Raw genomic sequence first — 17,231 nt, 5'->3', positions numbered from 1 at the left:
ATACCCTGTAGATTGTGAGAATGTTTGAGTTGTCCATTAAAATCATGGTAGTAAATCAGTAAAGTCACATGTATGGTATGAATACAGTTAGAAAAAACGTGGAACACAGATTTTGAGGTATAATGTTATTCTGATGGTCCCACCTGTAGATTATTAGTAACCTGACAACAACATAGTAGCTTATTTTCAGAAGCCTGATGTTTGTTAACAGTTTATAAAAGGATTAATTTTTAAAAAGCTTGTAGTTAATTTGAGGGGCACAGTGGGTAGAACTGCCATCTCATAGCTCCAAGTTCCCCAGTTCAATCCCAGGTTTGGTTTACTGATTGTGTAGAGTTTCACTTTCTCCTAGTGTCTAGGTGCTCTGGTTTCCGCCCACCTCCCCAAAAAATGCTGGTAGTTGGCTATGTGAAATTGCCACTAGTTTTAATTGAATTAAAACTAATTGAAAGAGTGTGCAAATGTGTATGTGCATGATGCCCTGTGATTGACTTGCGTCCCATCCACAGTGTACTCCCACCTTGTTTCCAATGTCAACGGGATAGGCTCTGGATTTACTGCAACCCTGACTAGGAGAAAGCAGTTACTGAAGATGATTGAATGAATGATAGAAGAATCAAAAGAATTACAGTTGATTACCAATTTGTATCCTGTCCACCAATTGATGATGTATTAATGTCAACTGAGATCAATCTGAATTAAATTTCATGTTCCAAAATTGGGATGTGATTAGGATTTCAAATAATATTTTGAAGATCAGTAAAAATAATTTAAAAAAAATCTTCCACTGAGACTTGAATAATTTAAGACTTAAAACACAAGCAAGGCACCTGATAATATTGCAAGCTGTATTTTTTTTATTATTATTGTGTTTTATTGTGTTTTGCTATATTGTGTAGATTGATTAATCCCAATTAAATCCATTTTGGTTCCAGGTTGTAGGGCTGTAAAATGTGGAAAGATCAAGGGGGTGAATACTTATGCAAGCCATTGTAATTAATTTGTGTTAAAACACAGTATGTCAGTAGATTATATCCTGATGTGACCGAACTTCACAACAAGTACTCAGGAGTAGTTTAACAACTACTAAAAAAAAAAAAAAAATTCAACTACATTAACTATTAACTACAAAAAATTAAAAAAAAAACATTTTTTAATTCAGTAGGCTATCAGTAGTTGCTGAATACATTATCAGTAGCTATGCAATAAATTATCTGCCTCAGTATGATTCATAAAATTACATAAGTAATGTATGAATAATTGCAGCAGACTTTCAGTAATATACATATAGCTAAGCAAAAGTCTGTTTTCAGTAGTTTTCTGTTAAACATGTTCATACAAGTAATGGATTTTCATAACACAACCTACATATTCCTTTCAAATTTACAAACTATTGCTTTATTCAATGAAGATGTTTATCAAAGAACTGCAGACCTTAATAAATACAGGGTATTGTCATTATTATAATGAGCTTAGTCATAATAAATTTTATTGTATTATTTATATATATATATATATATATATATATATATATATATATATATATATATATATATATATATGTATGTGTGTGTGTGTGTGTGTGTGTGTGTGTATATATATATATATATATATATATATATATATATATATATATATATACACACACACACACAGTGTCTCACAAAAGTGAGTAAACCCCATCACACTTTTGTAAATATTTGATTATATCTTTTCATATGACAACACTGAAGAAATGATACTTGCTACAATGTAAAGTAGTGAGTGTACAGCTTGTGTAACAGTGTAAATTTGCTGTCCCCTCAAAATAACTCAGCACACAGCCATTAATGTCTAAACCACTGGCATCAAAAATGAGTACACCCCTAAGTGAAAATGTCCGAATTGGGCCCAATTAGCCATTTTCCCTCCCTGGTCTCATGTGACTTGTGAGTGTGACAAGGTCTCAGGTGTGAATGAGGAGCAGGTGTGTTACATTTGGTGTCATCGCCCTCACACTCCCTCATATTGGTCACTGGAAGTTCAACATGGAACCTCATGGCAAAGAACTCTCTGAGGATCTGAAAAATATAATTGCTGCTCTACATAAAGATGGCCTAGGCTATAAGAAGATTGCCAAGACTCTGACACTGAGCTGCAGCACCATATAGCGGTTTAACAGTACAGGTTCCCCTCAGAACAGGCATCGCTATGGTCGACCAAAGAAGTTGAGTGCACGTGCTCAGCGTCATATCCAGAGGTTGTCTTAGGGAAATAGACGTATGAGTGCTGCCAGCATTGCTGCAGAGGTTGAAGGGGTGGGGGGTCAGCCTGTCAGTGCTCAGACCATACGCCGCACACTGCATCAAATTGGTCTGCATGGCTGTCATCCCAGAAGGAAGCCTCTTCTAAAGATGATGTACAAGAAAGCCTGCAAACTGTTTGCTGAAGACAAGCAGACTAAGGACATGGATTACTGGAACCATGTCCTGTGGTCTGATGAGACCAAGATAAACTTATTTGGTTCAGATGGTGTCAAGCGTGTGTGGCAGCAACCAGGTGAGAAGTACAAAGACAAGTGTGTCTTGTCTACAGTCAAGCATGGTTGTGGGAATGTCATGGTCTGGGGCTGCATGTGTGAACTCCATGCCCAAGAGGGTTAAGGCAGTGCTGGAAAATAATGGTGGCCACACAAAATATTGACACTTTGGGCCCAATTTGGACATTTTCACTTAGGGGTGTACTCACTTTTGTTTCCAGTGGTTTAGACATTAATGGCTGTGTGTTGAGTTATTTTGAGGGGACAGCAAATTTACACTGTTATACAAGCTGTACACTCACTACTTTACATCGTAGCAAAGTGTCATTTCTTCAGTGTTGTCACATGAAAAGTTATAATCAAATATTTACAAAAATGTGAGGGGTGTACTCACTTTTGTGAGATACTGTATATGTATATATATATATATATATATATATATATATATATATATATATATATATATATAGGTTGATTTAAAACAACGGGCCTGTATTTACAATTGCAGCATTTCAAAAGTCTGAAACTATAAAGCAAACAATACCAACAACTTTGAGCAAAAAAGGCAAAATGAGAAAACAAAAACAGAAGAACATGGCTAAGGTCATACACAGGAAGAGCAAAATAAGTGAGGCTAAGTAATGTAGGCAAACAATATTGCAGTAACAATGATTGTGGAGCATATACAGTATACACAGGACTAATAAGTTAGATGAACACATTAGGTCAATCAGTAGGTATGGGAGCTTGAGCAGTGTCACTGGGAAGCAGCTGTGGTTGCTAGCTGAGGATTCTGGGAGATGGAGTTCCTGACCTACACATTTAGTTACTTAAGTAAATGTGCTACCAATTTCACAGCAGTGTCCCAAAGCATATTTAAATAGCATGCATGATCAGATGGTGATCCACTTTCTCCTGTGTGGGTTACTGATTTCATTAACAATAATACAATCATCTCCCTTAGCCAAGTTTTGGACTGTTACAGAAAGAGATGTCAGATTTGAATTAATGCTGGATCCACCAAGCTGTAAATCTATTTTACCTGTTCTACCATAAAAGCTGTTTTACATAAAACTACAGTCATAATGAGCAAGTTGAAAAAGGCAAGGGAAAAGAAATCATGATAGGAAAACTGAGACTCAAAAAGAGGAACCTGAATTCAAGTATACAATACAAAGGAAAGTCTGTGCAATTAAACCCTGTGTCATTTCAGCAGTCATTTAAGATTATTACTTGTTACACCATATGAGATGATCCCAATAAAATCTTGGCCAACTTCTATAAGAGAACATGTGATAATGTGTTCTCCGTTTCAAATTATATGATGAAGGTCCTCTAACAATAGACCTGTGATTAAAGAAAATTACTACACTCTGCTTACGTCATCTGTCAGTGCAATCCAGAGTCATATACAGGAAAGGGGCTGGCATAAATAGAAACAAGCCCTTCCTATAATAGTAGCACTGTTAAAAGTGAAGAAGAGAAGATTTAAGCCATTTGTGGCTGGGTTAAAGACCACAACATGGAATGCTCATTTTTTCAAATCGAGCTTGAGGTAATGAAGATGTTTGTTATGTCTGCATTCCAGGCATTTTTTACATGGCTCTAGTAATAAAAATAAAATTCAATAAAGTAAGAATAAAATCATTTTAATGATTGTTTTAATATTTATTGTGACTGTAAAGCTTGACACATAGGAAAAGTGCAGTTGACTCCACCAGTCCTCCCACAGCATCACTGAAATGTTACAGTTGCGATCCTTCGTATCATAGTCATCAAACCCATGCTACTGGCCTTAGTATGGTGGCCTAGAAGTGTAAAATAAAATAACATTTACATTTACATGTATGCCATTTGGCAGATGCCCTTATCCAGAGTGACTTACAGAAGTCTCGTTCTCTAGGTTACAGACTAAGAATAACATCAGTCTAAAAACTCTGTTGGTAAAGTAAAAGAGTAACAAAAGCACACAGACAACATTTCATCATTTTTTTAATGAAAGTACTAATTTAAGTACTTTAGGAAGAGGTAGGTCTTTAGGCATTGTTTGAAGACCGCCAGTAACTCAGCTGTTCGGACATCTGGGGAAAGTTCATTCCACCACCTAGGTGGCAGAACAGAGAAGAGTCTTTTTGCATGCCTTCATTGTACCCTGAGAGATAATGGGACCAGCTGAGCAGTACTAGAGTATCAGAGGGAGTGTAGTGCAGGGTGTGATAAGTGTTTTTAGGTAAGTAATAAATAACAAATCTGACAACAAAACAAAATAACAAATCTGACAATATACTGTCACAGCCTGCTATACTTCCTGTATATCATGATTGACAGATGTCTTGTCTAATCAGCGGTAAGTATTCCATTTGCAAACTATAACGACCTTTTCTGTTTTGTCTGACTTGTTCTTTTGTTGTCAGATTTGTTATTTTGTTTTTAGATTTGGTATTTTGTTTTACACTTCTCGACCACCATACCTTAAGTCTATGATAGCATTGAACAAATTAAGCACAGTGATTTTTGTTTCCATTTCAACAATGCTACTACCTTATCTGTAGTCTCATGTGTTTCACGTAATCCTGTGCCAGCTTCCTATTGGTGGCTTTTAGATGAGCGTCATAGCAGCGGTAAGACTATGAGATTTAAAAAAAAACAAATTTGCAAGCATGTTACATTATAAGACTGCCAGTCTCAGCTAATAAGCAAAGACTTCTTTTATGATGTGAGATTTTTATGTAGATCAGCAAAATCTGGTCTAAAAGAGTACAATGGCTTAACATGGCTTAAGAATGGGTTATAAATCAGAAGTCAGAAAACTGTGAGTGAAATAATTAAAATAGACAGAAAGATGAACGAATGTGAGAATATTGAAGGCACAAAGTTCCAAATGATTAGTTCAGAAAAAAGCTCGAATTTCATGCCAGGGCTGGCAGCCAAGCAAATGTGTAGCTAGTTACAGGTCATAATGTAGTGGAATGTTGAACTAGATGATGATTATGTCAGGTCATGAAACTTTTTCCAAACATTAAACATTGTTTAATACATTATTTATTTATTTTTTTATGTTTAAGTGTTTAAAAGATCAAACATCAAACATTTCTTTCACTTGCATTTGGAAGACATTTTCCAAGGAGACCATCTGGACAGAAAATGAACACACAGTACAACTGATACAGATTTCCAAGGTCAAACCTGAAAATGGGAAAAACGCAAGGTAATAAAATGATCTGGATAGACAAGGAAACAAAAACCTACCTGTATTTTTTCAAAAATGTCTTTCATTTAATTCATATGATGGTCTTATCTTGGTTTTTCAGCTATAAGTAAAAGCACAAGCTAATTATGGATCACACTGACTTACAGATTGGTGGATTCAAATTTGGTCTCAATCCAAATGTGGCTCCTCTTGCTGTAACAGTCTTATTCAAGCTTAGTGAGCTGACTGGAGTATTAGATGATGACATCAATAGCCAGCCACATTGTCCAGCATGTAAACATACACGTGCATGTTCAAGCTTTAAAGTTCAGCTGAACACCACCTGTAATGTAAGATGAAGAATGCTATGCAATTCCCATGACTGTTATCACATTGCATTGTATTAATGATTATATGTAGGTGTGAGGAGTTCAAATGATATGGCTGTTAACTTAATATGAAAACAGTTATCATCAATTACACCATCAGGATTGGGAGGCAGAAGTATTTTTCTTTAGTCATTATACCAGTAGTGTATTATACAGTAGAACATTTACAAAAAATGTGAAAGTGGAAATGGAAGTAAGTGAGTGTAATTAGTGAGTGTAACTAGCAAGGTGCGCAAGTGCTCAGCGAGCGCATGCTTATTGTATGTTGATAACTGAGACACTGTTTACTATGGATACATGCGTTTGTTTTGTTTCTGTTCTGTCTCCTCCCTGTTCTGTCACTGATTGTTGTTCGAGGGTGTGTCTTCTTGTTTTCAGCTGCCAGCACTTAATGCTGATTATGTTCAGGATATATACCACTCACTTCCCTGTACACCTCGTGGAGAATTACATCAGATTAGTTCCCTTTGTCCATGCTGGTGGTTTCCACTCCCAGTTCCCTGTCTTAGTTTCATGTTTCATGCTTTTGACCGCATTTTCTGTGACCTCGTTTTTCGATTCCTGCCTAGCCCAGTATATGTTTGTTTGCCGATCACCTGACCCATTGCCTGTTTTCGACTACGCCTCTGTTTCACGTTTTGGATTTGTCTTCCTGCTGCCTTCTAAATAAAAGCTCTTAACTGCAATTACTTCTGCCACCGTTCCCGCTTCGTGACAATCTCCCTGCCATCTGGGAAGACAGTCTACCAACATTACAGAGATTGGTAAGTTTTACAACCTAAACCCCATCCTCTCTTTTTGTCATGTTAATCTTGTGAAGAACTTTTGGCCTCGACATTACTGAGCTAGATAAGTTCTGTTAGCCACTGATTGTCTGTACCTGTTAAGCAGAATTAAAGGAGACATATTTTGAGACTTTTTACAAGATGTAATATTACTCTCAGGTGTCTCCAGAATGTGTCTGTGAAGTTTCAGCTCCAAATATCCCACAGATCATTTATTATACCATACTGAAAATGCCCCTTTTGGGTGGAAAACATTTGTGTGTCTCTTTAAATGCAAATGAGCTGCTGCTTCCCACCCCCTTTCCAGAAGAAAAACTTACACAGTTTTTAAAAAGACAATGACCTTACTGTATTGTACATAATAAAGATACGGTTATAAATTATACAGACAGTAAGCATTTTCAGGTTAAAAATAAAAATGACGACATAGCTCTGGTCTTTGTGAATACAATCAGAGACAATGGTAACCAGCCGCATTAGCCATGGAATCTGTTAACAAGCTCATTCACAAAGCAGTCTGGTGTAAAATGAAACGCTCTAAACCGATACAGTTTTTAAAAAGACAATCACTTTACTGTATTGTGCATAATAAAGGTGTTTTCGGGTTAATAATAAAAGTGATGATATAGCTCTGGTCTCTGTGAATACAATCAGAGACAATGGTAACTTTAGACGCATTCGCTGTGGAATTTGCTAACAAGCTCATTCAGAAAGGTGATTTGCAAACATTCACAAAATATAAAATGCAATACTTATGTCTTCTGGATATGAAGCTGGATCATGAACAATTGTTACTGATCCATGCTTGAGAATCAAATTTTCAGCAAATCCTGCTTTGTACTGGCCCTCGTTCACAAAGCAGTCAGGTGTAAAATGATTTTGGGGCACAATTCCTTCAAAAATAAAACTTCTCCACTGTGTCTTCAGTGGCTCTGATGCAGGGAGTGCATGAAGACTCTTATGTTCATTTTTACAACCAACAACAAAACAATTACAACACTTTCGAAGCTGAGACATTCTTATCACTATAGCTTATCACTGTAGCTGCTCCAGCACGGAAAACATGGCGGACTGTGTGCAGCTCACTCAGGGGAGGATCTATGCTAATAGGCCGACTCCCCGGGCAGGGCTTCTTCCAACATGACATCCTGTTAGGGCAAAAATTAAAATGGCTCATTTTGGGACACTGTTTATGATTTGGGGAATCTAAAAAAAGGGCTGGGTGGAGTTTTACCATTGTAGGGTGGTTGGGTGGTTGTAGGGTGGTTGTGTACAGTACACACTCTGCCGACACACATTTATGTTCAAAAGGTCCCCTTTAACATTCGCCAAATACATGAAAAAACATGGTAAATGGTCTGCACTTTAACCTTAGTGGTTCCAAAGTGCTTTACACTGGTTCTCATTCACCCATTCACACACAGTAGCAGAGCTGCCATACAAAGTGCTAACTTGCCATCGGGTGCAACTTGGGGTTCAGTGTCTTGCCCAATGATACTTCGGCATGTGGAGCCATGTGGGCCGGGAATCGAACCACCAACCCTACGATTAGTGGACAACCCAATCTACCACCTGAGCCATGGCCGTCCAACATGGCCCTAGCCCATTCTCCTAATGCTGATTACTACAGCTTGCCATATCCATAACACTTGCTAAATGTAAATAACATTAACCCACTCTCTGTATTACATCATGGTGAATAGGTGTAATGCTACGTTATCATTAGCTTTCAAAAAAAGTAATGGGAATGTCTAACATTACCGCAAGCTGTAAGCTAAAGTAATGTTATTAACTCAGGTGAGTGTCTATGTTAGCATCACCCTACTGGTGACAGCATTGGTGACAGCATCCACCTAGCTAACCCTAACTCAGAGCCTCAGATAAGATGCAGACCCAGAGATTTATAGAATAACTTCAGTCCATATTTCACAACCAACATAAACAAATGACACTAGTAGTATAACGCCAACACTGAAGAAGCAGTACATGATATTCACTATTGAAGCCATCGCAATAGGTAAAGTTAAGTATCACTCTCTGAGTTACTGTTTTTCAGTGAATACATTTTCGAGAGCTCCCTGCCTAAATATCACAAATTCAGACAGGCATTTTCAGCAGCAGTAATGATAAATAGAGATGATCAGGTCAGTGGTGGTCCTGTGGTGGCATTTTTCCATTTAAGGACTGGGTAGATGAACCTGACAGACTGTGCCTCCTATTAAAAATAGAATTTCCTCTATTAACTTCTACAATTCTATTTAACTTCTTAACTTCTACAAGATTCGCCCATGTGGTAGGTTTATCTAATAAAATGCTCAGTGGGTGGAAGTACAACATGTACATAATAAATTGGCAACTCATAAAATACATAAAAATATGTAGAAAATTATACCCGTGTGGGTGATATGGTGGTGCAGCAGGTAGTGTTGCTGCCTTACAGCTCCATGTTCAATCTTCAACTCAGGTTACTCTCTGTGTGTAGTTTTGCATATTATCCCCATATTTGTGTGGGTTTTGTCTCAGTTCTCCAGTTTCATCCAACCTTCCAAAAACATGGCAATAGGTTGAGTAGCTACTCTAAATGGCCCCTAGTTGTGAACAAGTGTGTGAATGTGCGTGTAGATGGTGCTTTGTGATGAACTGGTGTTCTGTCCAAGGTGTATGCCTGCCTGGGATTTCCTATTTCTGGGATAGGCTCCGGATCCACCATGACCCTGAATTCGAGAAAGTGGTTACTGAAGATTAATGAATGAATTAATTAATTATACCTGTATAACTACATACAGTATATAAATATGTATTCAATATCATATATTGGAAATAACTAATAAGGATTAATATATATAAAATGGTGAAGCCTTTTTATTGGATTAAATGAATAAACTGAAATTTACTTCATAGGAATTCAACTATTTGCTAGTGACGTTAGCAAAGAATCACCAACATTAATGAAAAGAGCTGAACCTATTAGCTATTTTTCTTTTTTAATGTGGTTTATTTATAATATATAAGGGATAATCCACTGCAAGGTATGCATTACACAATTTTAATGCACAACGTACATAAGCACCCGACACAAAGCGGAGTGCATTAAAATCGTGTAATGCACACTTGGCCATGGATTATAATGCTTATACCATGGTCACTTGCCAGCATTGACAAGTTAAAGCTGTCACTGAAGTTTCAGTGCAAAATTGACTGAAATGATAAAAATAATGGTTAATTTTCTTTATTTTATATCTTGTAGTTATTTTATATACGGGTCATTAAATCTAGAATTCTTCCCACTCTAAAACATAGACAGAGATCAAGTAGTACAATAAGATTACATTTATTTGAATTAATTATAGTAAATAGTTATTAGAGAGAGAGAAAGAGAGAGAGATGTCTGTGCCATGTTTCAACTAATATTGAACCTGTGAGTTTAACTACTTTATGCAACTGTAACTGTATGTTACTATGGTTACAATTGTTTATAGGCAGCACATTAATGATTAAATGATGATTAGCAATGATTAAACTGACGTTCCAGTTCATTCAACAGTTTGAATGCCAGCCAATCGGAATCGAGTGTTCAGAGAGACCATGTCAGTATTCTACATCAATGGCACAATTTAAAGAGAGACAGTCTTGCATGTGCATGATGGTGATGTGGACGCTTTTTAAATGCTTAGAGAAGTGACACACACATACCTACACAATGAATAGTGGATAACAGGTAGGATATAGTCTACACTTGAACACAATTGACTAATACTTCCATTTTCTCTCTCTCTCTCTCTCTCTCTCTCTCTCTCTCTCTCTCTCTCTATATATATATATATATATATATATATATATATATATATATATATATATATGTGTGTGTATATATATATATGTGTATATATATGTATATATATATATAATATTGCCTGTTTTGGGGGTTTTGCTGGTTGTGATGGCAATTGCTGCAGACCAGCAATAAACATGCCTCTGCTCACACTCAGTGGGGTGACTGAGTGTGACGATGGCTATGTTTTAATTTGTCTACTTAATAAGAAGCTTTTGTTCTCAGCAGAGCTTATATCAGTAAAAACAAATGAGTCACTGCTAAGAAGCAATGTGGTGATGTGAGGTGTCAGTGTTCATTATGCTACTGCTTTGATGGATGTTAATTCTTCTGAAGATTTTCTTTGCTTTTCTGTAGGTTAAATGGGTTTCACCATTTAGTTCATTGCTATAGATTCCTTCTGTTTTTCATTAATGCTGGGGACTGGGTGTACACATTTAAGCAATCTTACTGTTCTGTAGTGAATTTGTATGCCAAATGTAATCCAGGTGGCATGCTTTAATAAATCATGGCACGCTGGGGCCTCCAGGAGTCAGGGCATCATACAAATAGAAATTAGCTGTATTTATTGAATAAATAACTAATTTTGAAGTATAAAAAAGCAAAATGGCTGTGATTTGTAATCATTATACTGTACTATTAAAGCAGCTCTGCACAGGCCATGCTCTATTGGACAATTTCATAGAGTAATGCTTACACAATTGTGGCAAAAAACAACAACACAAAAACACATTCTTAAGATGAATTTCTGGTGTGGAAAACAAATGGAACACAGTTATCTAAGTGCCACAGAGAAAAAGAACAAGTAAAAGTTTGTTGATATACTGCCAAGGGTACACTGTTAGAGAAAAAAAAGAATTTGTGAAGAATCTATATAATTTGACAAAACAATAAATCGTTTATGTTGGTGGTATGTCCAAAAGTTATGTTAATATTTATGCAATATAAGTTAGTTTCATGGTTGCTCATTCAAATTATGCAAATCACTTGCATGTAGATCATACCGCTAAAGTTACCTGATTTTTCTTGAGTAAAGGTGTCTAAAATTGGGTTTTTGAATAGTGTCTAGACCACCACCTTTAAACACAAGAACTTGCCTTTGTTACAAGCTGCAATATTCCACAGGTATGTTTTATGTATTTTTTGTGTGTGTAAATCTCTGCAGGTCGAGCCATTCCAGACCCCAAAGATGACATCATCAGTGGGCGACAGTACTTAACTGCAAAGGAAGCCATAATTAGCAGTTTTGTTTTGCTGATGCTCACTCATTCTGCCTGTGTGATTGTACTGTTAGTCTGCTCCATGTTTGTCTTATGATGTTTCTGGTTTTTGAACTGTGCCTGTCCTGACTCTGAGTTTGATCTGCCCTTTGATTTCTGTTTGCCGTTTGCATATAATCATATTGCTGTATTTTTCTTTGCAAATATCAAATATTGCATATATTTCACCGGTAGTAGGGTGCGACTGCCATTTCTGTTGGGTGTATATTTTTATCTCTGTTTTGGTAAGGAATGTAGGGAAGCTACTTGTTTTTTTTTTGTTGTTTTTTTTAGGCAAGTTAGTTTCCCTTCACAGTGGTTTATGTTCCCTTTCAAAGGGAACTTCGACGTTGCATTTAGCATAACAGTATGGGAAGCGCCTTGTGCATGTGACCGGTATCTGAAGCTTGTGTAAAATCATGCCTCTACTTATAGGCCTGCCATGATCAGGTGATGTGGCAATTAAGCGCGTCGCATTATATATATATATATATGGCACCTGTGAACCACACTGCCAGCCTTATTATCTTCAGCGAGACTGCATGTCTGTTATTTGTGTGACAAAAAAAAAACGCTTAATTTCTACTCTATATTTTCTCAAAATCTCTAAACTTCTCTATTCCTTTTTTAGAAAAAAAGAAAAGAGAGGGAAGTAATGAGCGAGAAAGAATTCAGGAAGTGTGTTACGCCTTGCTCCCGTTTCATCACGGGGAATAGCGCACACTTTCTGGGTGAAGTGTTTAGGAGTGTAGCATTGAAAGTAAATGCCTCACATTGCAGAAACTCCCCTTTCTTCCAGAAGTGCATGATAAAATAGCAGGCTTCTGGGGGAAAACCATGCATAAGCCATATTTATAACCCCACAATGTTGGATTATTTGGCCACTGTGGGGAATGAACGGCATGGCTATTTAGCTATGCGGAAGGTGGAGGAGGCACTTGCGAGCTACCTCTCTCCATCGACGGCAGGTAATTAGGGGGGCCGGCTTTGCCATCCAAACCACTGTGTAAGGCCACCGTGGCATTGGTGGGCAAGCCTATGCAGTAGTAGTCTTGCTTGTGGGTCACTGCAGACAATGACAGTGTTGCAGGCCTACCAAGCAAACCTGCTGAGTGAGCTCGACATATGGCGGCATTCAAAAAAGCCAGTTCCTTCCCTGTTGTCTCGAGCTCACCCGGGCACCACGAGTGGAGCCCGGGCCAGCACTAGTGCGAGGGAGACCCAGAAGGTGAGTATGGCAGCCCGCCAACCCCCACAGACAGCCAGGGGAACCGGGCGCCCACAGTCGCGGTCTGCTACTAGGCCTGATCTGAGAATGTTCATAAAGGCCAAGCAGGCAAAGAAGAGCGGTCCTGAGGGGCCGTGCAGGGACGTATCAGGGGACATGAGGTTGTTAGGGCAGGTAGCCCCCAGTGCTAATGTAGGGCCTCCCCTAGCCAAGGCAGTCCCCAAGTTTTCAGTGTTCTCTGGTCAACGAGCTGTCACAGGGCAACGAAAATCTGATGCTTTCCCTCCAATAGAACGTGGAATAGTTAACGTCACTAAAAGACCATCGGGCAGCATGGAAACTACTGCCAAATGTGTCTCCATGGGTCCTGTCTACCGTAGAAAAGGGTTACCGGGTCCAGTTTATAGCTCGACCCCCCCCCCCCTTTCAGAGGTGTGCTCACCACAGTAGTCAGCACAGACCAGAGCCCGACGTTAGCGCAGGAAGTAAGTTCCCTTTTGGACAAAGGGGCCATAGAACATGTACCCCGTTCTCTAAGGGAAGGAGGTTTTTACAGCCGTTATTTTCTGGTCCGCAAAAAAGATGGGAGTATGCGGCCATCTTAGATCTGCGTCATCTGAACCATACTCTTCGGACATACAGGTTCAAGATGCTGATGCCCAAACTTATCGTGCCACAGATTCAGTACGAGGACTGGTTTGTGACGATAGATCTGAAAGATGCATATTTCCACATAGGAATATCGCCCAGCCACAGGAAGTTCCTGAGGTTTGCGTTTGGAGACAACACATACCAATTTCGGTTTCTTCCTTTTGGGCTAGCTTTATCCCCTCGCACCTTCGCAAAGTGCATGGATGCTGCTCTGACTCCCTTGCGACTCCAGGGCATCTGTGTACTAAACTACCTGGACGACTAGTTAATTCTAGCACAATCCAGGGAAAAGGTGGTTCAACATCAAGATGTTGTTCTCGCCCACATGAGGAGCTTGGGGCTCAGGTTGAACCTCAAGAAAAGTATGCTTTCTCCAGTGCAGAGGACAACATTTCTAGGGGTTATATGGGATTCTACTACGATGAGGGCGTTTCTATCCCCAACACACGTAGGATCGAGCCTATCAACCTTGAGCAAGATAAAGCTAGGTCTGGGCATCCCCTCCAGTCTCTACGAGAGACTGCTGGGCCTTATGGCAGCAGCAGCCAATGTCATACCATTGGGCCTATTGCACATGAGACAGTTTCAGTGGTGGCTGAAAAGTCAGGGGTTTCATCCGAGAATGAAACCTCTGAGAGTAATCAGTGTCATGTAGTGATGCCTACGTGCTCTGAGTATTTGGAGGTGCCCGCAGTTTCTAGCCTCGGGTCACACTCTAGGGGCGTCTCCTTACTGCAAGACGGTAATGACAGATGCATCCCTCATGGGCTGGAATGCAGTCTTAAATGGCTGTCCAGCTCACGGTCTTTGGAGCGGCCCTCATCTGGAGTGGCATATAAATCGCTTAGAGATGCGGGCCGTATTCCTAGCACTGAAATTCTTTCTTCCTCAGTTGAGAGGTCAACATGTGCTAGTTGTGTCAGACAACACAGTGGTGGTCTCATATATCAACCACCAGGGAGGGTTACATTCACGCCCCCTGTTCAGGCAGGCGCAACTAATCCTACTCTGGGCAGAGGGGAAGTTCTTGTCAGTGAGTGCAATGTACATTCCGGGCAGGCGGAATGTAGGGGCAGACATCCTGTCGAGGCAGGGGCTGAGGCCCGGGGGTTGAAGGCTCCATCCACAAGTAGTGGAGTCCATATGGCGGAGGTTTGGACAAGCGGAAGTGGATGTGTTCGCCTCCGAGGAGACAACACACTGCCCGCTGTGGTTCGCCCTCACTCCTCCCGCACCATTGGGGCTGGACGCCATGGTGCACACGTGGCCGAGGTCACATCTATATGCTTTTTCCCCGATCACTCTGCTCCCACAAGTTCTAGTGAGAGTCCGCCAAGACCGTCTACGTCTGCTGCTAGTAGCACCTTATTGGCCAGCTCGAATATGGGTCTCAGAGATAATTTCCCTGCTTGACGGTACGCCTTAGGAGATTCCCATCCGCAGGGATTTACTGTCTCAAGCTGGAGGGCTGATTTATCACCCTCGGCCAGAACTATGGAAAGTGTGGGTCTGACCCCTGAGGGGCACCAGCTCATAGATTCTGGTCTCACAACTGAGGTTGTAGAGACCATGTTAAATGCTAGAGCACCATCCACAAGGAAATTGTATGCACTCAAGTGGTGGATTTTTGTCTTGTGGTGTGAGGAACGTCAGCTAGACCCAGTGAACTGCGCAATAGCTACAGTCCTGGAGTTCTTACAAGAACGTTTCTCAGCAGGGTTGGCTCCTTCTACAATCAGGGTTATGTGGCCGCTGTTTCGGCCAGCCATGCCCTGGTTGATGGAGCCTCTGTAGGGCAACATCCTCTAACTTCGAGGTTCATACCCAAGAGTGGGTATTCCTGTTCCCATACTGTTATGTTAAATGCAACGTCGAAGTTCCCTTTGATAGGGAACGTCAGGGTTACGCATGTAACCCTGTTCCCTGAGAAGGGAACGAGACATTGCATAGCTCTGTCATACCAGGGCAGGCCTGTGAATTGCGTCTTCGCTTCAGATAATAGAGGCTGGTGGTGTGGTTCACAGGTGCCATATATATATCATGCGACGCGCTTAATTGCCACGTCACCTGATCATGGCAGGTTTATAAGTAGAGGCATGATTTTACACAAGCTTCAGATACCGGTCATGCGCGCAAGGAGCTTCCCATACTGTTATGCGAAATGCAACGTCTCGTTCCCTTCTCAGGGAACAGGGTTACATGTGTAACCCCGACATTTGTTGTTTTAGCCTTGGTCCACCCTGAAGTTTTCCCTGGATTGTCTGTGGTGTACAGCACATGTGTGTACATATTCCTGTAAATGCAACAATACACCACCTTTTTGAGTTACTTCTGTGTGTCCTTTTTCTGTTACTTCAAACATCACTTCCTATCTACTCCACCTTACATTACCCCATGCTTTTATTTATGCTGTGTGACCTAACCGTAGACTAGGTTGTAACCGAATTGTGGGCTCGTCCAGGATATTCAACAATTGTACTTGTTTTTTTTTTTTTTTGATTATTATTTTTTTTAAACATGTTCCGGTTGGTTTGAGTGTTCCTTTTTTCAGCTTTTGGCACAGCAGAGGCCATTCCAGAGCTTGGAGGTGGGTTGGGGGCCGATGTAGACCCTGAAAGGCCTCGAGCTAGTTCAGTAGACCACGGTTGGCAGCTCGCTTTGAATGAGCTGGAGTTGGAAATTAAGCGGCAAGAGTGTCCAATGCAGTTGCTGCGGATTTGGGAGAAGGAGTTGGACACTGAGGGGAAGAAGCTCGACCTGGCTGCTCAGAGTCAAAAACCAGTGCCTCGTCCATAGAAGCTCTGCTCATCTGTAGCAGGCTTCCCTGCTCCGCTGCTCCCGTTGGGGCTGATGTCGCCAGTGCACCGGCATCGCCGCTTGCTCAGATCCAGTCCTCACTGGTAAGTCAGCCTGCTTTTGATGTTAGCTGACATGTTGGTTTAGTGCCTGTTTTTTTTAGAGAGGTTGAAGATTATGTGTATTTTTCTTTGTTTGTGAGAATAGTGACTATGCTAAACTGGCCTAAAAGTTTGTGGACACTTTTGTTGCAGTGCAAATTGTCAAGAAAAGCACAGGAAGCATGCTCCGCCCTCACGCTAGAATAAAGTTTAAATTGCGAGTTTATTAAGGCTACTGTTCTCCGCACATATGAGCGTGTGTCTGAAGCTTACAGGCAAAGTTTCATAAACTCTGTTAAATCAGCCAGCCAGACTTATGTTGAGTTTGCTCAGGAAAAATCCACCTTGTTTGATAAATGGTGCTCTGCAAGCGGTGTGAAGAGTTTTGTACAGCTGAAAGAGCTGATGTTGTTGGAGGAATATGTCTTGACTTCCTGACCAGTCCGTAGTGTATTTGATTGTTCTGTCTAAAGCTGCCATTT

Source organism: Ictalurus furcatus, chromosome 10, assembly GCF_023375685.1.
Source record: "Ictalurus furcatus strain D&B chromosome 10, Billie_1.0, whole genome shotgun sequence".
Lineage (NCBI taxonomy): Eukaryota > Metazoa > Chordata > Actinopteri > Siluriformes > Ictaluridae > Ictalurus > Ictalurus furcatus.
The sequence above is the reverse complement of the archived record's forward strand: the minus strand, read 5'-3'. Positions refer to the sequence as shown.